The following is a 26,205-nucleotide window of genomic DNA, read 5'->3' on the forward strand; positions in this document are numbered from 1 at the left end:
CCTCCTCTTCTCTTCCGCAATGCATGAGATCTTCTACCCTCTACGCGCCGCGTACTGGATGTGGCAATATAGTGCAACTGATGGTGGTCTGCTCTGGCTCACCGTCAGTTGCACTTCGCTCCTCGAAGAGGTAGAACATGTGTCGAGTGACCTCCTGATTGAACAACGCTTTGCAATGTGGTGAATGTAGTTAAAATCATGAATCCAATACCTCAAAAGAAGTGCAACGTAATGATAGTGCATCTCCTCACATTTACGGCTAAATCACCACTGAATGCTCTTTCTGTCATTTAGGGTGCTGTGGCGCATCAATGTGGTCACAAAATATTAATCATGACCTCGGGGAAAATGCTCGGCACTTTGGGCAGGCACGATAAGCCCACATGTTGCACCCAGGAGAAGCCAGCCAGCAACCCCACCCCACAGCATTTCAGCGAGATAGTGGCTTGCGACGATGAGGCATAAATTCCATGTGACTCGGAGGCATCTGCTAAAGGTGTGACAATTACATTCATCCATAGCTTTGGTTTTTGAAGTTAAATTGTCCGGAATTCGTTATAATGGGAAATGTAACAGCATCAGCTTTTTGGATGTATGAAAGCAGTTATGCTCAGATTAGTGGCTTCAAATGTTGCATTAGGAGCAATTGTCCTGACTCGGTGCTTAACATGCAGTCTTGGCACAGTGGCAGTAACGCTATTGCCTGCAGACAGACATCTCTGGTGTCGATGCACTCGAAAGTTAGCAAAAATATTACCAGCGGTACTTTGGAAAGGCTCCATGTGGCATAAAAAGTTTTGAGTTAACGGGGATTTACTGTATGTAGTTACGTGCACGTTTATCATGAGACATGGTGAGGGCTGAGCTCAGTTGGGCTTCATCTGGAACCGATACAATCCGACCATCTTTCTCCTTTCTTTCCCATAGGCCACTGGCTGCTTAGATTTCTTTCAATAAAAGTGAGTGCTAGTGACATTTGGCCTTGCACAACCACAGCACCCATCCTGCAAGTCAGTCAGTTCGGCAGGATAAGTTATAGAGCCTGAGAGGGGTGACACATGCGCATGCAAATATCTGTGCACACTTCCTCTTTCTGCAGCCGTACACGCTACACGCACTGAGAAATGTAACCTCTCTGCAGGTCGTGCTTTCTGAATGGTGTCGTTTACACATGCTTGCACTTTGGAATATTCAAGTGTCCGCTGTAAGCGAGACAGTTGCGGTATCCACAGCAACAAATGTGAAAAAAAAAAAACTTTATGCTTTATAGGCAACATGGACCTTTTTCACTGTCAGTGGTTTTCTCGGCATCAATGTCTCTTTTGCGCACACCACTCCACGTACGAGGGTGTGTGGCGGCAGAATCGATGGAATATAGCAACAGCGCAGGCCAAGAGCAATCAGCAACGTTTTCGTGGATAGTTCATTCAGTAACAACTGACAAACTGATGGGTAGATGGGCCAAATAGCTAGATTTGAGGCTTTCACTATAACAACCTTTAAGGATAACAAACAATTTACCATGGTCTCCTAAAGTTTGTTATATTGGCATTTCACTGTATTGAGTGTGTAACAAGGCAGCCTAAAATAAGAAAAGGGACTGTGATCTCATGCTTTGTGGTGTAGAAACCATAAGTCCTGAAAGGCAGGATGCTGTCTCACTTGTGAGCTGAATCAACGTACAGACTCAAGCAAAAGTTTGGAGACCACAGCATCAGCAAAAAATTCACTGACGATTATGATACTCCCTAATGCAAAACTTGAGCACAGCTCTATATGCATTTTCATTTCATGATATTGTTAGAGGAAGAAAGCAGGCCACGAGTGAAAATAATGTATATTTACAACTGGTGTATATGGCGTTCAGGCAACTGCCAGACTTCGTCTTCCTCTAGTCCAATTAAACTTCTTCCTTCCCTTCACCGTAACATCACCCTCCCGGCGGGGTAGCTCCGTCCCGGTGCAAGTTATAGAGCCTCACTTAATAGGGGGACATAGGCCTTGAGCCTGGCAATGTGAACAACATCGCTGGTGACGTTGGGAGGCACTGAAGGCTGACCGACTGGGGCGATATCGTATGTCACGTCGGATAGTTGGCGTAAGATCTGGTACGGACCAGAATAATGGGAAAGTAGCTTTTCTGACAAGCCGACGCGACATGAAGGCGTCCAGAGAAGGACAAGGAAACCAGGTGAAAAATGGTGGTCTCGGTACCGAAGGTCGTAGCATCACTTTTGAGAAGCTTGCGAGACTGTGAGGCGATGACGGGCGACATCTTGGGCCTGGGCGGCTAAGTCAATAGCATCGCGAGCGTAACCAGTGTTGGGTGATTGTACTGCGGAAGGTAGCAACGTGGCAAAGGGCAAGGTGGGGTCGCAGCCATACAAAAGGTAAAATGGTGAAAATCCGGCAGTGTCGTGACGGGACAAGTTGTATGCGAAAGTGATGTATGGTAAAGTGACGTCCCAGTCGCAGTGATCCTCGGGAACGTACTGTGGGGTTCTCCTCCGTACTCTTGGGGCAAAGGAACGACAACACAGTAGTGCAAACAATCACAAGGGCATTTATTGCACCTTTCATAGATCAATGCCTGCTAGCCGAGTTGCTATCCACAAAACATGCCGATGGGCGCGCGACAAATCTAGAAGTCCGACTCACCGCGACCGGAAGCGAGTGAATATGTTCACCCCATGCTGGATCCCAACGCCTGGTCGTTCGCGTGTGCGGTCACGCCAACGGGGGTGCGTTCGAAGGCGGCCACGCGAGGCGGTCTCGCACAAGCATCGGTTGCCGCGCGCGCGGAATGTCCGCGCTGTTCACCAACCCGCCGGGAAAAAGCGTGCCCGTTCTGCCCTGCGCCCCCAAGTAACCCTGCCGTGAAGCGGCGTTAGCAGCGCAACACTCGCGCCATCTCTCGCACTGCGCCCCAACCACATCGACCGCTGCGAGCATCACGCAGGCCACGCGCGAAGCCGGATTACAGGAGACGCGCCATGCGGGAAAACAACATATCAGGAGATGCGTGAGAGTTGCGCATCCCCACAGTACATGGGAAGCATTTCAGTTGTGCAGTTGAATCGCTCGGTAAGGCCGTTCGTTTGAGGGTGGTACGCGGTAGCAATCTGGTGTTCTGTAGAACAGGAGCAGAGCAGATCATCGACGACCTTCGATAGAAAGTAGCGGCCTCGAACCATCAGCAACTGGCGAGGGCTGCCATGGTGCAGGACGACGTCGTGTAGTAAGAAGTCGACGACATCTGTAGCGCAGCTGGTTGGCAGCGCTCGTGTGATGGCATATCTCATGGCATAATCGGTTGCTACAGCAATCCATTAAATTCCTTTGATGGAAATTGGAAAGGGGCCAAGGAGGTCGAGGGCCACACGGAAGGGCTCTGTAGGAGTATCAAATGGCTGAAGCAAACCAGCGAGAGGGATCGCAGGCACCTTCCGGCGCTGACACAGGCCGCAAGAAGCAACATAACGGCGCACAGAGCGATAAATGCCGGGCCAGAAGAAGCGGCGCCGCAGGCAGTCGTATGTATGAGTGATGCCCAGATGTCCAGCAGTAGGGAGCGTCGTGAAGTTGCTGGAGCACAGCGAGTCGAAGGTGCTTGAGAACGGCTAGGAGGAGCTCCGGGCCATCAGGACGAACGCTACGACAGTATAAAGTTCCACATGCCCTCACTAGTTATTAGCGCTCACGACAATATTTATGCTCAGCATGCCAGACTGTCACGCACTCATCCACCGAATACAGAACATGCGCATGAGCATAATAACAAGTAGCCCAAATAGGGCAGTCATGCAGAACATGTGCGCTTACCAGTTTTGTGGCGCTCACGCTTTTCTTTCGAACTCTTTCCGCTTTTGCTTCAGGTTGTTCCAGCATTTTTTCAGTTGCAGGTGATCGCCCGCGTAATCCCGTGGTTGGCATTATATTGTTTTGCTATTTCATTCCATGTCTGATTCTTCTTCGTCAACGACGTGACATCTGCCTTCTTGCATTCCACAATATGCTTGTAGTCGTTCACGAATGTCGTCAGCAGGCTCTTTTCGTCTTCTGTAAAATGGGGTGCCATCTTGCGTTGCGGTGCATTCTCTTGGGAGGAGACTGTACGTGAGTGCCACATTTCAGCATCAAAGCCTGTTGACAGGACAGCAATTTCGTACCAAATGCGACGCGCGGCCGTCGCGCGAGCCCCATAACTTGTTTTTCGAACAGATGACACTTTCCTAGCAGACGACACACGCTGCCAATTTGCGATGTCTATGACTGTGCCACACTCTCCCTCTCGTTTTCGGCAAGGAGGCTGAAACAGTAGACAAATCGTTTGCATGTGTCATATTATTTATTTATTTTGTTTTTTATCGGGTGTTGTCACCCATATGGGTCCGGACAGGGGACTCTATGGCAGTCGGTACTCCTCGTTCGCAGCACATGTTGCAGTTTTTTGTTGTTTTTTTCGTTTATGACTCCGGCCTAGTGCGTTCGAATAGGTTGGCCTTTTCTTCAAAGGGTCATGTAGCCTGACCAGAACAAGGGACGTCGCCTTCCTGCTGGAATGCCTATAGGCAAAAAGGGACGCGCAAGCTCCCTCAGAAATTGACCGTGTGCCTCGTCTCGGCCTTTTGTATCCGGTTGCCGGCCCAGACGGCGCATGAACACCTTGCGGCAATCGAGAACAAAAGCCATTGAAAGACCACCATACGAACCAACCATTTCGTTCGCTTCTCTACGGACAGTTATACAAATGCGCAAGAAGACCTCCAAGCTAAAAATAAGCTAAAACCAAAATAAATGTGACTATAAAATTGATTTGCACTCAAATGCACTGTCGCCTAAAAGTAGAGCAGTGACTTGAAAAAAATAGTGAAACCTGCAACTCAAAAAGCGCATCAAAACACCGAAACTTGAAGACCACTTAAACCCGCTAGGAACGCGCGCTTTCAGCAAGCAACAGTGCCCATCACAGCGGCGGATGTAGCCAGATGGAATAAATTTACCCAGACTATGCTTCAGCACTTATGCCCTGGTAGAAATTGGAGAAGATACATACCTTTTGCTGTACGTGTCTTACGCTAATAAATTTATTGTTAACCTCGAACACAGATGAGCAACCTGCTTTTGCATTGAAGCACTGTCTTGACTTGACGAAGCAAGTCAGCTTGAGCGTCTATGAAACGCGAAAGCCAACTTGGGCGTTTTGAAGTCCACCTTTTGCTTCGGGCCGACTTCTTCAAGTCAAGTCCAAGCACAATCCAAGTTAGATCTCTGCATTCGGGGGTTAGGCCTGACTCTAATTTTGGTATATCCCGTTTCCAGGGTTTCTGGTAGCACGCTCGATGCAAAGGTAAGGATGAGATGCTTAGTTGGAATATCTATGTTGTCTTGCTTGGTCCTTATTCTTTGCACTCGTATCACATTGTGTTCTTTCCAGCCCTCCAGGAGCTCTTCCTCGCTTAGGCTCAATAGATCTCAATGATCAATAGATCAGAGATTACTCCTTTACATGTGTTCAATGATTGGTGGGGGGTAACGGTGATTGCCACATTACGGAATGCTAGGAGATTGAAGAGTTTGCCATGCTGTTGAGTGTCACGAACCTCAAGAAGAAGGTCGCCACTGCTCATTTTTGTCACTTTTTAGCCAGCACCTAGTGTGTCGGTAAGGCATTTAGCTACGATGAAAAATGAGATAGTTCTGACTGTCTTTTCGGGATCTTGACTGTGTATCACATGAAACAGGGGGAAGTTTCTTTGTGCTGGCTGAATAGCTGAAAGGTTTCTTCGGAGCACCCTCTTTTTGAAAGAGGACGATCGGAAAGGGGGGGGGGGGGGTGATGACATCTTAGCCATGCAGAATTAATTTATTTTCAGTAGCTACGCCAGCCGCCTACCACCAAGCCCAACAAGGGGACGCCACAAGTCCGGGTGGAAACGCAGATGCCAGCTGTACGTAGCTACTATAACCTAATATAAGATACTCAAGGTTGGATACATACACCAGGTTAACCCTTGCCGCCTTGAAATTCGGAAGTGAGAAGAAGTGATAGGAAGACAGGAAAGAAGAGACAGCAAGAGGGAAAGCAAAAGATTGAATAGAGGGACAGGAAAAGGTGAGTGTCGATTTCCTCCAGGTGGGTCAGTCTGGAGGTACCGTCTATGTGACGCAGAGGCCGAAGAGGTGTGTTGCCTCCGCCGGGGGGGGGCCTTGAAGGTCTAAACACCCAGCATCCGCTCAACCCCCAGGGTCCCCCTTTCACCAGACACGGCGAAGCCGTGCACGGCTACATGCAGGAGGGTCCAACCCTCGTGTGCTCGGACCTGTGGTATCACAACGCACCAAACACCTGCTGCACAGACGCCCCTGCGGGCAGTAACTGATAACTTCGTTTTAGCTGCATTAAGAGTCATCAACCATGTTGAACACCATGTGCTAATAGCGTTAAGATCGGTTTGAAGAATATCTTTGTCATTGTCACATGAAATTAATCAATATATTACGCAGTCATCGGCGAAAAGTCTGATGTGGGAAGACACACAGTTAGGCAAGTCATTATTATAGATTGAGAAAAGTAAAGGGCCAAGAACACTGCCCTGTGGAACACCGGAGGTCACTTTGGTAGAAGAGGAATTGCTGCTTTTAACAGACGTGTATTGTACTCTGGATGAGAGGAAATCCTTAATCCATCCAATAACGGTTGGGTGTATGTTAAGGTTCATCAGCTTCAGTCCTAGTCTATGGTTAGCAACGTGATCGAAAGCTTTTGAGAAATCCAGGAAGATAGCATTAACTTGAAACCCTAGGTCTGGGTATGAATGTAAGTCATGTAAAAAGCCAGCTAACCGTGTGTCGCATGAATAAACACGACAAAAGCCATGTTGATAATCAATAATTTTGTGGTCTTCTAAGTAGTTAATGATTTCAGTATACAAGATGTGTTCAAGCAATTTACAAATAGTACTAGTTAAGGAGATGGGGCGGTAATTTAATAGGCGAGTTCGGTCTCCGGACTTAAAAATGCTGCCTTCCAGTCATGCGGAATAGTGAGTTTATAAAGACTGCAAGAAGAGTGCACACAATATATGTTATAAACTAGGCGACAAACGTTTTAACACTTTATTATTAATGCCAGTGTGATCAGATGCCAAAGAAACTGTTCATTTAGTAAAGAAGAATTACCTGCTTCGCTAACAATTATTTCTGGCACTAATATGTTAATGAGATTGTCAAGGAATGGTGACGATGTGGTGTCTTCCTGTGTAAATACAGATGAAAATGCGCTATTCAATAAATCGGCACATTCCAAGTGGTGGACCATATCACCGTGCTTATTAGCTAGTGTAATTAATACCCATGATAGATGGGTGAAGTTAATGCCATCAAAAGTTTAAGACCTTAAGTTTATTAATGTCATTATATTTTGATTGCTGCTACACATGCATACTAAACTTGCAATGGCGATAGCTGCAGTGAAACGATTAAGTTTGCTTGCCAATCGTAATACAATAAAAAAAGTTTTCTAGGGAGCAGATGTTTAAGAAATGACCTGAGAAACATTAATAGGCGTATTGTATGTAGATTACTTCAGGAAGGTCATTGTTGCACCCAGCCGTAAACTGTTTAAGCCAAAGCTAGCTCGACGGCCAATCCATAGTGTAGCCAAAGCATTGAAATTGGAAAAATGGCACTCACAGCTTCCAAGCTCCCAAACAGCGATCCTGAAGAATTTGATTATGTGCTCCAGTTTGTTGTGACATATGTGCTTCTTCGAACCAAACATAGTCAAGAAATTAGAAAGCTTCAGTATTAGGCGAACAAGGCACGGAGCCGCCACCGTGCAATCGAGCAGCTTCTCCTGGCTAGCGCACTCATGATTAGTGCTCTAGCCATGCGTAGCGGCAAGATCACCTGGTGATCTCTACGAAAATAAAGAGCTCCTTTTAAGAAATTGAAGAATACATTAGCTGTTTTTATCTACAAGTTAGCTTAATATCGTCAGAATGTGATCACCATGGCCACGGCGGGGACATTGGAAACGAGAGTACACATTTGACGGCCAAGTGAGTTGTAATTTATTTATTTCACGTACTTTCAATGCCTGAAGGTGTGGAGTCAAAACAAGAAGTACAGTAAAAATACAAACAAAGTATTAACAAAAAATATTAACAAAAGGCGTTCTGAACAGCGGTCTTGAAGTTGGTAGAGTCAGTGATGAGTGCGATTGATGCGGGAAGGCGATTCCAGTCTGTGCTTGTCCTAGGGATGAATGAGTCACTGTAGCGGTGAGTATGGCACAATGGCACCCCGATTTAAAGGCTGTAGTCAGTGCAGGCCGAAATGTAAGACGGAGGGGCAAGAAGGGTTTCTTTTAAAAGGGGGTTCAAGTGAAAAACTTTGTGAAAAAGGGAGAGACGGGAAGATTTGCGGCGTGACAAAAGATCAGGTAAGTTAAAGAGTTCGTTTCATTGAAGAGATACTTGCCATAGTGAGAATAATTGGATAAGACAAAGCGTGCACCACGGTTTTGAATACTTTCAAGAGTAGAAACTAATGAAGACTGAGTCGGATCCCAAATGGCTGAAGCATACTCCAATTTGGAGCAAACTAAAGTTTTGTAAAGAGTTAGCTTCAGGGAAGAAGGGGCAGAGCTAAAATTATGCCGCAAGTAACCAAGCATGCGGTTAGCGTTTTTAGTAACATAGTCAATATGCGAGTGCCGAGAAAGGTTATTTGATATGTGAAGGCCAAGATACTTGTAAGAGGTAACTGACGTCACAGGTGCACCATTAATAAAGTACATGTGCGTGACAGTGTTACAAGGTATACGCATGACCTCCCATTTATTTGAATTTAGTTGCACACACCAATTAGAACACCACTCAGTTACGTGGTTAAGGTCGTCCTGCAGCTCTTGGGAATCTGAAGGATTAGTAATTTTACGGTAAAGAACACAGTCATCCACGGAAAGCTTTATGGAAGAGGAAAGAACGCAGTTCGGAAGATCGTTAATATAGATTAGAAAGAGAAGTGGACCCAGGATTGAGCCTTGAGGAACACCTGCTGGTACATTAGAAAACCGAGAATCACGGTTAGTAGCATTTACAAACTGCGTCCTGTTACAAGAAAATTTTTTATCCACTCAAGATTTTTGTCCAAGTTAAGTTCAGTCAGCTTAAGCAGAAGCAAATCATGGGTCAGAGAGTCAAAGGCTTTGGCAAAATCAATAAATACGCAGTCAATGTCAGTACCTAGATCAAAAATTGCAACGAGATCGTTAGTAAATGATAAAAGCTGTGTTTCACAAGAAAAGAACTTATGGAAACCATGTTGACAGGGGTTGAAAAAGGAGTTTGATTCTAAAAACTCAGCCAAATGTTATATGCTCGAGAATTTTACATGAAATGCTTGTTAGTGAGATAGGCCTGTAATTGCTGGGTAAGTGTTTGTTACCTGATTTGTTAACTGGAATCACCTTTCCCACGCACCAGTCGTGTGTAAGAACAGACTGCTGTAATGACTCAGTAAAAATGTGCGACAAAATAACAGCAGAAAATACATTAGTACACTTCAATATTTTTGAATTCAGGCAGTCTGGGCCGGCAGAGGAGGACCTTTTTTGACTGTTAATTAAGCAGCTAACACCAACCCAGTCAATAGAGATTGAATCCATGGGTGAAAAACCAGAATTGGATACAAGCGCTAATCTATGTGGCATAGTAACATGGGAAGAAACATCATTAAATACATTACAGCTTTCTTCAGGAGTAACAGGTTCATCATTGGGGTATGTTAATTGGATTATTTTGCTTGGAGTACCGTTAACTATGGTCCAGAATTTGCAAGGATTGGTTTGCAAGATAGACGGAAGTGTAACAGAATAAAAATGGTGTTTCACACTAGCAGCGGCTGCATTGTAGTGACTTTCAGTGCGGTAGTAAGCGGACCAAGTAACGTCACTGCATGAAGCTTTTGCGCGATGAAGCAACCGTTGCTTTCTTTTTTTCTTTTTTTTTCTTTTTTTGTTACATAGTCGCTTCAAAATGGGGTTGAACCAAGGGGACCGTGGCTTACAAGCGACTGTTCTTTGCAGTACGAAACATTCTATTAGTGACAACAATTTATTTTTGAAAATGCACCAGTTTTCTTCAACACAGTGCTGATCGCAATCAGCGATGCAAGAAGCTGCAAAATTTTCCACTTCAGTGGTAATGGAAGCCAAGTCGGCTTTGCTGTAATTGCGGATCACCTTCGTAGTTTTCTTAACAGGAGCCCGTGTGTTGATATGAAAAGTGAGTGCAAGGTGATCACTTAAGCCATTTTGAGTAAAGAACTGTGTCAGTGTTCATGGTGAGAATCAGGTCTAGTATGTTAGATGAAGAGGCAGACATGCGCGTCAGCTTTAGTACAAGCTGGGTGAAGTGGAAGTCCAAACAAGTGTTTGTAAACTGGGTACTCTGAGAAAACTGGGACCTTGCCGTGTCGTTATGCCAAATGATATCGGGTAAGTTGAAGTCACCAAGAAGAAAAAGGGGCACGTTAGGGTATCTGACAACTAATTTGTTCCAATGCATCATGAAGGTCATTGCAAAATGATATCGAAGCAGTTGGAGGGCGATAGCATGTGCAAAAAATGACATCTCTGTTGTCGAGTACAATGCACATGCAAACAAGTTCAAGTGATGTTTCTATGGAAACTGAGTTCGCAGTGAGCGTTTCAGTAACTGCAATCAAGGCACCTCCACCTGATCGCACACCATGATCACAGCGATAACATGAATACAGTTTCTTACAATAAAAAATTTCGAAATTTTTTATCCGAGCAGAGCGCCATGTTTCGGTGAGACATACAATGTCAGCAGCGCATGAATCAATCAGTGAGGACACTGCAGCACGTTTATTTAGTAGACTTTGCACGTTAGTGAAAAAAGCTGACATGCTGTTATTACATTGCTCATGTGCTAGCTATGTCAAACCATTTTCTTCTATAGCTTGAGGCTGTATCATCTCTAATGAAAGCGCATGTGCTATCTACCTGCACGATTGCCCCGTGCATATACCCGCCCCTCACTGTTACTAACCCTTTCCACCTTCGACTATAAATACCGATGCAGAATAAAGGCGTGGGGATTTTGCTTCTTGACAACCCAGCTGTTTCACACAAGAACGAAACATGGTGTCAGAAGTGGGGTGCAAGGCTACCAGCTCAAGCGAATGGTACCTGGGATAGGTGAATGTGAGAAGCAACAACATGGAGCACCTGAGGCAACCTGAACTGCTACGCCTGACAGCGGATGGCGGGAGGAACTGGAAGCGGTTTGCAAAGCCAATCCAAGGTCGGAAGCGGCGAAGACGGCCCCACTCCTCAGCGTGGCGAGGAAGGAAGCCTTGGACGTTTTCAACAATTTTTTGTTCAGCGGAGAAGAGAACAAGGAAGACTACAATACCGTGATTGCCAGGTTCGAAGAATACTGCACGGAGCAACAGAATGAAATCCACGCGCAACATGTTTTCCGTTCTCGCAGTCAAGGTGAGGCGGAGCCTTTTGAGCAGTTTCTACGCGAGTTGAAAAAACAAGCGCAGCACTGTAACTTTGGGACCATGGCAGACGATATAGTACGAGACTAAATTGTTTATGGAACAAACTCGCCAAGGCTTCAAGAAAAGATGCTCAGGGACAAAAACCTGATCTTGGAAAAGGTTATCATCCTATGCAAGGCAGCTGAAACATCAACATGCCAAAACGAATTCTGGAAGAAAACAAAGCAAGAACTCGATATGAACACTGTCACAGCCAGCAAGAGCACTCCTAGAGGGTCCAGGCACGACCTAAAATGCAACTGCTGCAACAGAAGGCATGCCATGAGACACTGCCCAGCTTACAGCAAAGTCTGTTACTTGTGTAATGGACGAAATCACTTCGCATGTTGTTGCAGCGAGAAAGAGTGCGTATACGAAGTGCAGCATCAGAACGACGACTTCGAAGTACTGAATGTCGCCAGCAGCAGCGCAAGCAGAGAACGAGACTGGCATGTGAACGCATGCATTGACGGCAAGTCATCAGCATCATCATCAGCCTGCTTACGCCCACTGCAGGGCAAAGGCCTCTCCCATATTTCTCCAACAACCCCGGTGATGTAATAATAGTGGCCATTCCGTCCCTACAAACTTCTTAATCTCATCCGCCCACCTAACTTTCTGCCGCCCCCTGCTGCGCTTCCCTTCCCTTAAAATCCAGTCCGTAACCCTTAATGACCATCGCTTATATTCCCTCCTCATTACATGTCCTGCCCATGCCCATTTCTTCTTCTTGATTTCAACTAAGATGTCATTAACTCGCATTTGTTCCCTCAACCAATCTGCTCTTTTCTTATCCCTTAACGTTACACCTATCATTCTTCTTTCCATAGCTCGTTGCGTCGTCCTCAATTTGAGTAGAACCCTTCTCGTAAGCCTCCAGGTTTCTGCCTCGTAGGTGAGTACTGGTAAGACACAGCTATTATACACTTTTCTCTTGAGGGATAATGGAAACCTGCTGTTCATGATCTGAGAATGCCTGCCAAACGCACCCCAGCCCATTCTTATTCTTCTGATTATTTCCGTCTCATGATCCGGATCCGCAGTCACTTCCTGCCCTAAGTAGATGTATTCCCTTACGACTTCCAGTGCTTCGCTGCCTATTGTAAATTGCTGTTCTCTTCCGAGACTATTAAGTGTAGCGAAGAGATTGTAGAAGAGACGCTAGTGGGTTCAGCGCTACTGGCTCTAAACGCTAGTGGGTCGAGCGCTCCTGCTCAGCAACGGCTCTCGTGCTTGGAAGCTCCGACTGCCCTGCCCGTCGACGTTGCGCTGCTCCCGAGCTCTGTCAAATAAACACCTTTAGAATTGGTGGAGGTGCGGGGTAACCTCAGACGATCATCCTGGAACTCCAGTCCCGTACCTTACCATCTACCATGCCCCAAGACGCCTCCCAGCAAATGCCTCCTCCTGCACCCACTGCGTGTCCCGGGGTGCCTCATCATCGCGACCCTCCTATCTACACTGGAGCGGATGACACTGACGTGGACGAATGGCTCACGGCGTACGACAGAGTAGGCGACCATAACAAGTGGGATGAAGCAGCCAAATTGAGCCATGTTCTGTTCTACCTCGCTGGAGTGGCCAGCCTGTGGTATAACAACCACCAAGCAGAGTTCCAGACATGGTCGGAATTTAAGACTTCCCTCGCCGATGTGTTTGGGCGCCCTGCTGTTCGCAAGCTGCGTGCCGAGCAACTTTTGCGAGAACGAGCTCAACAGCCAGGCGAAACGTTCACCAGCTATATCGAAGATGTCCTGGATCTATGCAGGAAAGTCGATTCGACCATGGCGGAGTCTGATCGCATCCGAAACATACTGAAGGGCATAAAAGACGACGCCTTTAACATGTTGCTGGCCAAAAGTCCACGCTCTGTGGCTGAAATTGTCACACTGTGCCAGAGCTATGAAGAACTCCGCAGGCAGCGGTCACTGACCCGTCGATCTCTACCGCGTGACGAACACCTCGCTGGTTTGGCTGCCATGTCCAACCAGGCAGCGTTGCTCGCAGAAATGAAGGCGTTCGTTCGCGAGGAAGTTGCCCGGCAACTCTCGTTGATGGATTTTGCACAGCCGCATTCGGTACACGCGCCTACGCCAAGTTTTGCGCCTCCGCTTCGCCGCGTCATAGCGCAAGAACTGCACGAGGTTTTGCCTGAGCACCACCAGCGTGTTCCTGCGGCTGCGCCTCACAGCTACGCCGAAGTCATGGCCAGGCCCCAACAGATGCGGACGGCTGTGCCACTCAGCTACGCGGAAGTCGTCACCCAGCCTCAACAACTCCCTCAACGGGGACCTCTCACGTACGCCGAAGTCCTCGCTATGCCCCGACAACAGCCGGCTATGCAATCACTTCACCAGGCGCCACGTCCAACGCGTCCTTCCACATGGATGGGACCTGCCGCAACGACTCGGTGGCGTACAGCGGACAATCGACCAATATGTTTTGCGTGCGGCTATGCAGGCCACGTCGCACGCTACTGTAGTCGCGTGCAGTCGCCTAGCGCTACACCTTATGGGCCAAGTTCTATGGCGAGTTCTCCGCGCCCTTATTACGATGACGAACCTCGGGCTGCGTCACCACCATTCTGCCGGTCCGCTAACATCCGCCGCTCAACTTCTCCACGCCGACGCTCTCCATCACCGATGCGGCCTCGTCCCGAAGCTCGGGATGAGGAAAACTAATCGTCGCAGTCCATGAGGCAAGGGCTGCGACGCAGTCGAAACGCGGAAGTCCTCAACGTAGCCCGACCAATGTGATAGATGTGTTAGTTGACGGTGTGCGCACATCTGCCCTCGTGGATACCGGAGCCGCTGTATCAGTTATGGACGCAAAGCTTTGTCGCTTCCTTCGAAAGGTTACGACGCCCATTGGTGGATTCGCCCTCCGCACAGCAGGCGCACAGCGTATTCACCCGATTGCGGCGTGCACCGCTCGTGTTCTCATCGAGGACGTTGTATACGCCGCCAAATTTATTGTGATTTCCTCGTGCTCCCACGAAGTTATCCTGGGGTGGGACTTTCTCGCCCACCACGATGCCGTCATTCATTGCGCACGGGCCGAACTAGAACTGTCGCCGATAGCAGATATGACGGTTGCCGATAATGCTCCTTTTGCGAACAAACTACTCGTCAGGCACGACACAAACGTTCCTGCCAACTCGTCAGTGATTGTGTCAATGCAGTGCAGCAGCCTCTCTGACGCCATCGCACTACTTTCTCCGTCGGGCCGCTTTTACACTCGAAAACGTCTGCTGCTGCCTTTTGCGACTGTGAACGTCAAACAGGGCTCCACAGCTATTTTTGTATGTAACCCCTTCTCATACCCTGTGATGCTGCTTCAAGGCGAATGTCTTGGCCACGTAGAAGTGCTCGACGCCGTACAAATTACGGATGTTCCCGAAGACACGTCCTGCGCCAGTTACAACACGCTCGGTTCTCTGTCGACGTCTGACCCTTTGCCCACAGGTGTGTTCGATTCATCTATTGCCGATGGCCTCACCCCACCTCAGCGTTCGCAGCTTCTGCGCATCTTAGAAGAATTTCGTTCTTCTTTTGATGTCGAGCAACCTTCCTTGGGCCGGGCGTCTGCTGTCACGCACCATATTGACACTGGCTCCCAACCACCATTGCGGCAACGACCATATCGCGTCTCCGCGACGGAACGTCGTGTGATTAATGAGCAAGTGGACGATATGCTTCGCCGTGAAGTGATCCGACCCTCGAACAGTCCATGGGCATCCCCTGTCGTCCTTGTTACGAAAAAAGACGGCTCGATACGGTTCTGTGTAGACTATCGCCGCCTGAACAAGATCACTCGCAAAGATGTATACCCGCTGCCGTGAATTGATGACGCCATCGATAGCCTACAAGGAGCAGAATTCTTTTCATCTCTAGATTTACGCTCCGGCTATTGCCAAGTACCCATGGCTGACGTCGATAGGCCGAAGACAGCCTTTGTCACACCCGACGGCTTATACGAATTTAACGTCATGCCGTTTGGACTTTGTAATGCGCCAGCAACTTTTGAACGCATGATGGACACAGTCCTCCGCGGTTTGAAGTGGCACACGTGCTTGTGTTATCTCGACGACGTTGTTTTTGCCTCTGACTTCACCACGCACCTTCAACGCCTACGGCATGCTTTGACTTGCTTAGCGAACGCTGGCCTTCAACTGAACCTAAAGAAGTGCCGCTTTGCAGCGCGGCAGCTTATGATACTAGGCTATGTCGTCTCGAAGGATGGAATCCTCCCCGATCCAGCCAAACTTCGTGCCGTAGCTGAATTTCCTAAACCGACGTCCGTCAAAGAATTGCGCAGTTTTGTAGGTTTGTGTTCCTACTTCCGGCGCTTCATTCGCAATTTCGCCGCCGTCATATCACCCCTGACGAAGCTCCTTGGCAGCAACGGACCTCTCCATTCGTGGTCGTCCGAGTGCGACGAGGCGTTCACTAAGCTCCGTTGTTTGCTGACGTCTCCTCCCATTTTGCGCCACTACGATCCAATGGCACCTATTGAGGTACACACAGATGCCAGCGGTGTTGGCCTCGGCGCTGTCTTAGCACAGCGCAAAGAAGGGTTTCCTGAATATGTTGTGGCATACGCAAGCCGTATGCTTCCTAAAGCCGAGACCAATTACGCCGTCACGAAAAAAGAATGCCTGGCGATCATCTGGGCGCTTACCAAGTTCCGGCCCTATTTGTATGGTCGCCAATTTGATGTCGTCACGGACCACCATGCACTATGCTGGCTGTCGTCATTGAAGGATCCCTCAAGCCGTCTCGACCGCTGGGCGCTTCGCTTACAGGATTACGATATCCGCGTACTGTACCGCAACGGACGCCAGCATGCTGATGCTGACGCCCTCTCACGTTCTCCCTTACCAGACGACAATGCCTGTTGCGCAATATCCCAGCTTGACGCTTCTTCCGTCGACATTGGGACCATCGCTTCTGAGCAGCGCAAGGACCCCTGGATTGCCTCCATCATAGACTGCCTTGCTGATCCGTCATCACAGCCAACCACTCGTGCATTGCGCCGTCAAGCTCGCCATTTCGCCATTCGCGATGACCTGCTTCATCGACGCAATTACACCTCTGACGGCCGCCAGTGGTTATTAGTTGTACCTCGAAACCTGCGTTCTGAAATCTGCGCATCGTTCCACTCTGATCCACAGTGTGCGCATTCGGGACTTTTCAAAACCTACCAGCGCCTCCGACGACGCTACTACTGGCGAGCAATGTACAACTACATTCAAAAGTTTGTTCGTTCATGCCCCGACTGCCAGCGCCGAAAATCTTCACCCCACCTCTCGCCAGCTGGCCTGCAGCCTCTACCCTGCCCTACCCAACCGTTCGGGCGCGTTGGCATCGATTTGTATGGACCACTTCCCCTCACGTCGGCTGGTAACCGCTGGGCCATTGTGGCAGTAGATCACCTTACACGATACGCTGAAACCGCCGCTCTCCCAGCAGCTACAGCGCGCGATGTTGCATCATTCCTGCTTCGCCGATTCATCCTGCGGCATGGTCCACCTCAAGAATTGCTCAGCGATCGCAGACGCGTCTTCCTGTCGGAAGTAGTTGAAGCGATTCTCAAAGAGTGCCACGTTGTTCATCGTACGACTACGGCGTACCACCCTCAAACGAATGGCCTCACAGAACGCTTCAACCGTACGCTCGGCGACATGCTTTCAATGTACGTTGCCTCCGACCACACGAACTGGGACGCCATTCTGCCATTCGTCACCTACGCGTATAATACTGCTACGCAGAGCACCACTGGATTTTCACCCTATTTCTTGCTGTATGGTCGACACCCTTCGCACACCATCGACACCATTCTTCCGTACCGGCCGGATGCATCCGAGTACGTCCCTATTTCTGACACGGTCCGATATGCAGAAGAGTGCCGTGACCTCGCACGGGCCTTTACTTCCGATGATCAAGAGCGCCAGAGGAGCACTCGCGGTGACGCCACTGCCACGGTCACCTTCGATCCGGGAGCGCTCGTGTGGCTCTCAGTCCCTTTAACTGCCCCTGGCCTCTCATCAAAACTGGTCCCTAAGTATGAAGGCCCTTATCGTGTTCTCGAACGCGCATCTCCTGTAAACTATGTCATCGAACCAGTTGAGCCATCTGAAGACATGCGCCGCCGGGGACGAGACATTGTCCATGTCGACCGTTTAAAGCCTTACTACGACCCGCTCATCGTGACGAGCTGTTAGGTCGCCGGACGGCTCCCTTCTCGCTCCCGGGGGGTGGTTGTAGCGAAGAGATTGTAGAAGAGACGCTAGTGGGTTCAGCGCTACTGGCTCTAAACGCTAGTGGGTCGAGCGCTCCTGCTCAGCAACGGCTCTCGTGCTTGGAAGCTCTGACTGCCCTGCCCGTCGACGTTGCGCTGCTCCCGAGCTCTGTCAAATAAACACCTTTAGATAAGCATTACTTTAGTTTTCTGCAGATTAATTTTTAGACCCGCTCTTCTGCTTTGCCTTTCCAGGTCAGTGAGCATGCATTGCAGTTGGTCCCCTGAGTTACTAAGCAAGGCAATATCATCAGCAAATCTCAAGTTACTTAGATATTCTCCGTTAACTTTTAACCCCAATTCTTCCCTATCCAGATCTCTGAATACCTCCTGTAAACAGGCTGTAAATAGCACTGGAGAGATCGTATCTCCCTGCCTGACACCTTTCTTCATTGGGATTTTGTTGCTTTCTTTATGGAGGACTACGGTGGCTGTGGAGCCGCTATAGATATCTTTCAGTATTTTTACATAGAGCTCGTCTACACCCCGATTTCGCAATGCCTCCATGACTGCTGAGGTTTCGATTGAATCAAACACTTTCTCGTATTCATTGAAAGCTCTATGTAAGGGTTGGTTATATTCCGCACATTTCTCTATCACCTGATTGATAGCGCGAATACGGTCTATTGTTGAGTAGCCTTTACGGAATCCTGCCTAGTCCTTTGCTTGACAGAAGTCTAAGGTGTTCCTGATTCTATTTGCGATTACCTTAGTAAATAGTTTGTAGGCAACTGACAGTAAGCTGATCGGTCTATAATTTTTCAAGTCTTTGGCGTCCCCTTTCTTATGGATCAGGATTATGTTAGCGTTCTTCCAAGATCCCGGTACGCTTGAGGTTATGAGGCATTGCGTATGCAGGGTGGCCAGTTTCTCTAGAACAATCTGCCCACCATCCTTCAACAAATCTGCTGTTACCTGATCCTCCCCAGCTGCCTTCCCCCTTTGCATATCTCCCAAGGCTTTCGTTACTTCTTCCAGCGTTACCTGTGGGATTTAGAATTCCTCTAGACTATTTTCTCTTCCATTATCGTCGTGGGTTCCACTGGTACTGTATAAATCTCTATAGAACTCCTCAGCCACTTGAACTATTTCATCCATATTAGTAATGATATTGCCGGCTTTGTCTCTTAACGCATACATCTGATTCTTGCCAATTCCTAGTTTCTTCTTCACTGTTTTTAGGCTTCCTCCATTCCTGAGGGCATGTTCAATTCTATCCATATTATACTTCCTTATGTCAGCTGTCTTACGCTTGTTGATTAACTTCGAAAGTTCTGCCAGTTCTATTCTAGCTGTAGCGTTAGACACTTTCATACATTGGCGTTTCTTGATCAGATCTTTTGTCTCCTGCGATAGTTTACTGGTATCCTGCCTAACGGAGTTACCACCGTCTTCCATTGCAGACTCCTTAATGATGCCCACAAGATTTTCGTTCATTGCTTCAACACTAAGGTCCTCTTCCTGAGTTAAAGCTGAATACCTGTTCTGTAGCTTGATCTGGAATTCCTCTATTTTCCCTCTTACCGCTAACTCATTAATCGGCTTCTCATGTACCAGTTTCTTCCGTTCCCTCCTCAGGTCTAGGCTAATTCGAGTTCTTCCCATCCTGTGGTCACTGCAGCGCACCTTGCCGAGCACGCCCACATCTTGTATGATGCCAGTGTTAGCGCAGAGTATAAAGTCTACTTCATTTCTAGTCTCGCCGTTCGGGCTCCTCCACGTCTACTTTCGGCTATCCCGCTTGCGGAAGAAGGTATTCATTATCTTCATATTATTCTGTTCCGCAAACTCTACTAATAACTCTCCCCTGCTATTCCTAGTGCCTATGCTATATTCCCCCACTGCCTTGTCTCCAGCCTGCTTCTTGCCTACCTTGGCATTAAAGTCGCCCATTAGTATAGTGTGTTTAGTTTTGACTCTACCCATCGCCGATTCCACGTGTTCATAGAAGCTTTCGACTTCCTGGTCATGACTGGATGTAGTGGCGTAGACCTGTACAATCTTCATTTTGTACCTCTTATAAAGTTTCACAACAACACCTGCCACTCTCTCGTTAATGCTATAGAATTCCTGTATGTTACCAGCTATATTCTTATTAATCAGGAACCCGCACCTAGTTCTCTTTTCTCCGCTAAGCCCCGGTAGCACAGGACATGCCCGCTTTTTAGCACTGTATATGCTTCTTTTGGCCTCCTAACTTCACTGAGCCCTATTATATCCCATTTACTGCCCTCTAATTCCTCCAATAGCACTGCTAGACTCGCCTCACTAGATAACGTTCTAGCGTTAAATGTTGCCAGGTTCATGTTCCAATGGCGGCCTGTCCGGAGCCAGTGATTCTTAGCACCCTCTGCTGTGTCGCAGGTCTGACCGCCGCCGTGGTCAGTTGCTTCACAGCTGCTGGGGACTGAGGGCCGGGGTTTGATTGTGTTGTTCATATAGGAGGTTTTGGCCAAGTACTGCACCAGGGTGGCCAATCCTGCTCTGGTGAGGGAGTGCGTTACCGGTTCTGGTCACCGGGATCAGGCCACACTCCAGGCCTGTTTTATGCAATTTTATCAACACGCTGATCTTCTTTTTTTCTTTTTTATCCAGTGGAAAATTGCTGGCACCGGGATTCAACCACGGACCTCTTGCACGTGAGGCGGGTGTTCTACCTCTACGCCACCGCTGCCTTTAGTATGTCACCTTTAAGGTGGACACAGGATCGCAGGCAAATGTGTTGCCACATTCAATATTTCGCAAGTTCAAGATGACTAGTCTGATGCCTAGTTGCGCCATTATGAGATCCTATGGGGGCAACATGATCAAGCATGTTGGGAAGTTTTCAGCGCCAGTCAAGACGGGCGACTGCGAGGCGTGTGCAAGTTTTTTTGTGGCAAAGAAGGACCACAGCGCTATTTTAGGCTTAGACACCAGCGAGAAGCTAGGAATCGTACAGCACGCTGTTGACTGCATGACGACGAGCAACACTGAAGCAATTGTGAAGGAGTTCCCACGTCTTTTCCATGGAACAGGGCGCGCCCCGCGTGAATACAAGATTGCACTGCACAAGGATGCCGTGCCAGTCGTCCAGCCAGCTAGAAGAGTGCCCCTGTCCCTGCGAGTGCCTCTCCATACTGAACAAGGCAGAATGGAAAAGGAAGGCATCATCTAGAAGGTCAGCAGCCCCACAGATTGGGTAAGCCCCCTTGTCATTGTACTAAAGAAAGACAGCAAATTGCGAGTCTGCATGGACCCAAGACGCATCAATGAAAACATCAAGAGGGAGCACTACCAAATGCAGCGCAGAGAGAATATTGAGGCAGACTTAGCAGGCGCGAAGTTTTTCTTGCGTCTCAACGCAAATGCGGGATTTCATCAAATCGCATTAGACGAACAGTCATCGAAGATATGCACATTCGCGACGCCCTTCAACCCCTATAGCTTTCTTCGACTACCGTTCGGTATAACCTCGGCTAGTGAAGTGTTTAAAAAAGCCCTTAACGAGGTTTTTGATGGCCTGCCAGGTGTACGCGTGTACGTAGACGATGTGCTAATCTGGGGAGGGACTAGGGCCGAACACAATGAGAGGCTGCGCAGAGCATTAGAAGCAGCTGAAAAATCAGGCCTTACTGTCAATGCATTTAATGTCACTTTGGCCTGCCAGAAGTACTATTCCTGGGTGACATTAGCAACAAGGGCATTAAGCCAAATTCAGATCTCGTTGACGGTCTTTTAAAAATGACAAAACCTCAAGACAAATTGGCGGTACAAACACTGCTGGGAGTCGTTAACTACTTCTGGCAACTGGCATCCCGGCCATCACAAATGATGGTAACCTAATTAAAGAGGACAAAGGAAAAGCAGAAGTATTCGACAAGTATTTTCATTCAGTTTTTACAAAGCCATGTAGCATTGCTATTTCTTACACACCGATACCATTACCGGAAATGGAAAACATTGCCGTGAGCAAGGAAGGAGTGGAGGCTTTGTTGTTTAACCTAAACCTGCATTCAGCTCATGGACCCGATGGAATTTCTAATCATGTTTTGAAACAATGTTCGAGAGAGATAGCGCCTTTCTTAGTAATATTATTCAACAAGTCGCTAGATAATCAAAAACTGCTCGAAGATTGGAAGACAGCTAACGTGACTCCGATATTTAAAGAGGGCGATCGTACACACGTAGGCAATTACAGGCTGATATCTTAAACTTCCGTTTGCTGTAAGACTCGCGAACATGTCCTGTACTCTAATCTGATGAAACATTTTCAAACAAATAACTTTTTCACTTCGGCTCAGCATAGGTTCCGCTCTGGTTTTTCGTGCGTCACACAACTAGCCGAATTCACTCATGACATTGCACTCAGCCTGGACCATGGTGAACAGATAGATGCACTCTTTCTTGATCTGCGGAAAGCATTTGATGTCGTCCCGCACAATCTACTTTGCTTAAAATTATCATTCCTAGGCCTTCCTGAACATATTTTTGGCTGGATAAAGGATTATTTACACCTGCGCAAACAGCAAGTTGTTCTTATTGGGGTAAACTCGGCTCCAATGCACGTGCTATCGGGAGTGCCTCAAGGCTCTGTGCTTGGGCCTCTTTTGTTCCTAGTTTATATTAATTATTTAGTAGTAGGCCTTAAATCAACGGTTAGACTGTATGCCGACGACTGCGTCATGTATTGTGCAGTGAAATGTTATGCCGATATGTCGGTCTTACAGGACGACCTCGAAAAAGTATCTATTTGGTGCAAGCGGTGGCAGATGACTCTGAATACTGGTAAATGCTACCATGTGCAGTTTACAAAGAAAAAGAAAAAAATTCCCCAGTTCCTATTGCGTAAATAATATTGCACTCAGTACCGCTAATGATGTTCAGTACCTCGGAGTTACGTTTTCTGAAACGCTTGACTGGCCTAATCATGTTAACTTAATTAGCGCGAAAGCTTACCGTCTTCTTCACTTTTTCCGACGAAATTTCAAGCATTCTCCTTCATCACTGAAGGCAACCTTGTATTTAACAAACATCAGGCCTATTCTAGAACATGCATGCGTTATCTGGGATCCATACACTTAAAACCTCACAGAAAAAATAGAACGCGTCCAAAAGCAAGCAGCACGCTTCGTAACAGGAAATTATAATTTTACTACCAGAGGATCCAGAATACGGGAAGGGTTGGGTTGGAAAACTCTTTCTTCACGCAGGAAAATCCTAAGATTGAAATACCTTTATAATATAGATAAAAGTAAAACTGGTATCGACAAAACACTGTTCATCAAGGAGCCGCATTACGTTTCATCTAGGAGAGACCACGCTAACAAAATTAGAGCTTATCAGTGCCGTACCAATGTGTTTAAGTATTCATTTTTTCCTAACACGATTAGCGATTGGAATGGGCTCCCTAATGAAGTGATGGCAGCTTCTAGTTTTGAAAATGCTATAGGGAGCCATATTCTTTGATTGTTCTGTTATTCATTTCTGCACATATGCTACTTTTTTTTCTGTTTTTTTAGTTAGTTGCTTTGTCCCTCACTTTGTTTTGTACTTTGTTAGTTTCTATTCCGCTTTTGCGAATTTCAGTGCTTAAACTATGTTGTATTTACTGATGTATTCTTTTGATGTTGCTGAATATGTTTCCATTGTGACCACCTGTATTTTAACCCCCCTACGATAATGCCGTACAGGCGATGTAGGTATACCGAATAAATAAATCAAAAAGCAAGTACCTACCATCACTCTCGTAGCGTACGTCTACTTTACAATCCCTTGTAAAACAAGGTGTCACCTTTGATTGGACACCAACCCACGATAAGGAATGGCAGGCTATATGTCAGGATTTAAGCAATGCACCATTGCTTGCTATATTTGATCCGAGTCTGGAGACACAAGTAACTGCAGATGCCTCACAGAGTGGTGTTGGTGCGGCGCTCCTGCAACGTCATGGGGACTGCTGGCAGCCTGTCGCCTAGGCGTCAAGAGCTTTGACAGAATCGGAGCAAAGATATTCACAGATTGAAAACGAGGCGTTGGCTTTAGCTTTCGGTTGCGAAAAGTTCAATCATTTTGTTTATGGCCACCCCCTCATCCTCGAGAGTGACCACAGTCCACTGATAAACATATCAAAGAAAGGCATAAGTGATATGCCACCCAGAGTGCAACGATTTTTCTTGAGATTGATGAAATGTGACTACACGCTAACATTTATTCCTGGCAAACAAATGGCCTTTGCTGATATGCTGTCCTGATCACCTGTTCCAGGACTCAAGGCAGCTTCAGACACGAGTGACATCAAGATCCATGCCGTCATGGTCGTATCGGCACTCGTAAGTAACGACAGCTAGAAAACTTGCATGGGAAACGGCTCTCGATCCACATCTTGGCACTGTGTTAAGAAAGCTTGCGAAGTGAAGACCTGTTGATAGCCCCCTGAAACCAGTGGCCGCAGAGCTGTCCATAGTAAAAGGCATATTATTGAAAGGGACGAAAGTAGTCATACCGACAAGCATGCGCGGCGACATATTGAAACGGATCCCCGCAGGCCATCTGGGCCAAGTAAAGTGCAAAGCTAGAACAAGGCAAATGGTCTATTGGCCGAACATAAACTCGGACATTCAGTCCTTGATTGAAAGATGTCCAACCTGCAAGACATTTGCTTATAAGCAGCCATCGGAGCCTTTAATCATGCAACCAACGCCTACGCAGCCATGGTACAGTATCGGCGTCGATCTTTTTCAGTACTCGGGAAGGGATTATTTGTGCGCATACGACTCGATGTCCAATTTCCCTGAGGTAGCGCTGCTGCCTGAGACAACAGCCAGTGCTGTTATCGATAGGCGATAGTCGAGGTTTGTACAGACAACGGCCCACAGTTTAGCAGCCAAGCGTTTATTATTTTTGCAAAGTGTTACCACTTCAAACATGTGACATCAAGCCCGCAGTATCCCCAATCAAACGGGCTCGCAGAGAAGGGTGTACAGGTGGTGAAACATATTTTAAAGAAAACAAAAGCTGCAGGAGAGTGTTTCTGGCTGGGCTTGTTAAATTACAGGGCGAGTCCTGCTGAAGATGGCCGGTCTCCTGGGGAACTGCTGCAAGGAAGGCGGCTGCGCACACTATTGCCAGACTTCAATCCAATGTCGGCGACTCTTGTCAAGAAACACCGGCAGAGAAGTCGTCATAGGCACACCTTTCCAGGCCTCAGCAACAATGACGCGGTACGCTTGAATGGAACATGATGGGCCAGGAAAGCCAAGGCGGTCAGATCGGCCAGCCCACGATCGTTCTATGTGCGCATAGAGAACAATACTGTGCTGAGACGCAACCGTCGGCATCTTCTGGCGACGAAGGAATCATATGAGGTTGGCTCATCAGACGACGAAGATATGACCGACAACCAGACCCCATTTCAAGGTGTGGCGTCAACTACTACTGCAGCCTCGCCCGTGGTAGCTCAACAGCCGTCACCTCAACCATTGCGACGCAGCCAACGACAGACGCGGCAGCCAGAGCGTCTCGGTTATGACCAGCAGTTCCAGCAGACGAGCCAGCGGTATTATTTTCGTCATGTAATTACTGTTTGGAAAGAAGGTGTATCATATCTGATGAAAGCGCATGTGCTATCTACATGCACGATTGCCACGTGCATATACCCGCCCCTCACTGTTACTAACCCTTTCCACCTTCGACTATAAATAACGATGCAGAATAAAGACGTGGGAGATTTTGCTTCTTGACAACCCAGTTGTCCAGTCTGCTCGTTGCACACGAGAACGAAACAGAGGCGACCGAAGTGAGGAGCCTGCTGCTCGTGGCATGTCGACTTCACATACATTGTCAGTGGTAGAACAATAAACGTAGCACTTCTTGTTCAAAAATAACTTGGTTAGCCATATTGAGTATGTCTGGCCCAATGCCTTAGCAAAATCAAGTAGCTTTTTCCTAATTGGTGCGTCGCTCGGCAAGAATCTTCACCCGCAAATACCCTGGTGGATTTCAGATTAGATTTTAGTGCCAGAATTTTATCCTTTAGTTTTGAGCAAGGAAATTTCATTATAATTGGGCGAGTCTTATTAGCAATATATGAGCCAAGTCAGTGGGCTCAGCATACCATATTCTTGGGGACCTCAAACTTAAGATGATGAGATAAAAATTCACATACCAATTTTTCGGACTGCGCCCATCTTTCTGACAAAGTGTCAGAAATACTATAAAATATTAAGTTATCATGGCGGGAGCAATCTTCTAGATCATCAAGACGTATCAGGAGAGAGGCATTTTCGGTTTTAAAGGCATGAGCTACAACAGCAGGTATATCGGCTGACGACGGGTTAAGCTCAA

At 47.5% G+C, this 26,205-nt stretch overlaps 1 protein-coding gene and 1 long non-coding RNA gene across 16 annotated transcripts in view; one reads left to right on the forward strand and one right to left on the reverse strand.

Moving 5' to 3' along the window:
- The window catches only part of lili (LMBR1-like protein), a 362,867-nt gene that overhangs the window by 321,769 nt on the left and 14,893 nt on the right, over positions 1-26,205 (reverse strand). The gene's annotated exons all lie outside the window — the stretch shown is intronic.
- On the forward strand, positions 5,291-25,558 carry LOC139059571 (uncharacterized). Its single transcript, XR_011514205.1, has 4 exons — positions 5,291-5,350; positions 20,476-21,061; positions 24,127-24,191; positions 24,917-25,558. It is a non-coding gene; the product is annotated as an uncharacterized lncRNA (long non-coding RNA).

The sequence above is a fragment of the Dermacentor albipictus genome, chromosome 4 (assembly GCF_038994185.2).
Source record: "Dermacentor albipictus isolate Rhodes 1998 colony chromosome 4, USDA_Dalb.pri_finalv2, whole genome shotgun sequence".
Lineage (NCBI taxonomy): Eukaryota > Metazoa > Arthropoda > Arachnida > Ixodida > Ixodidae > Dermacentor > Dermacentor albipictus.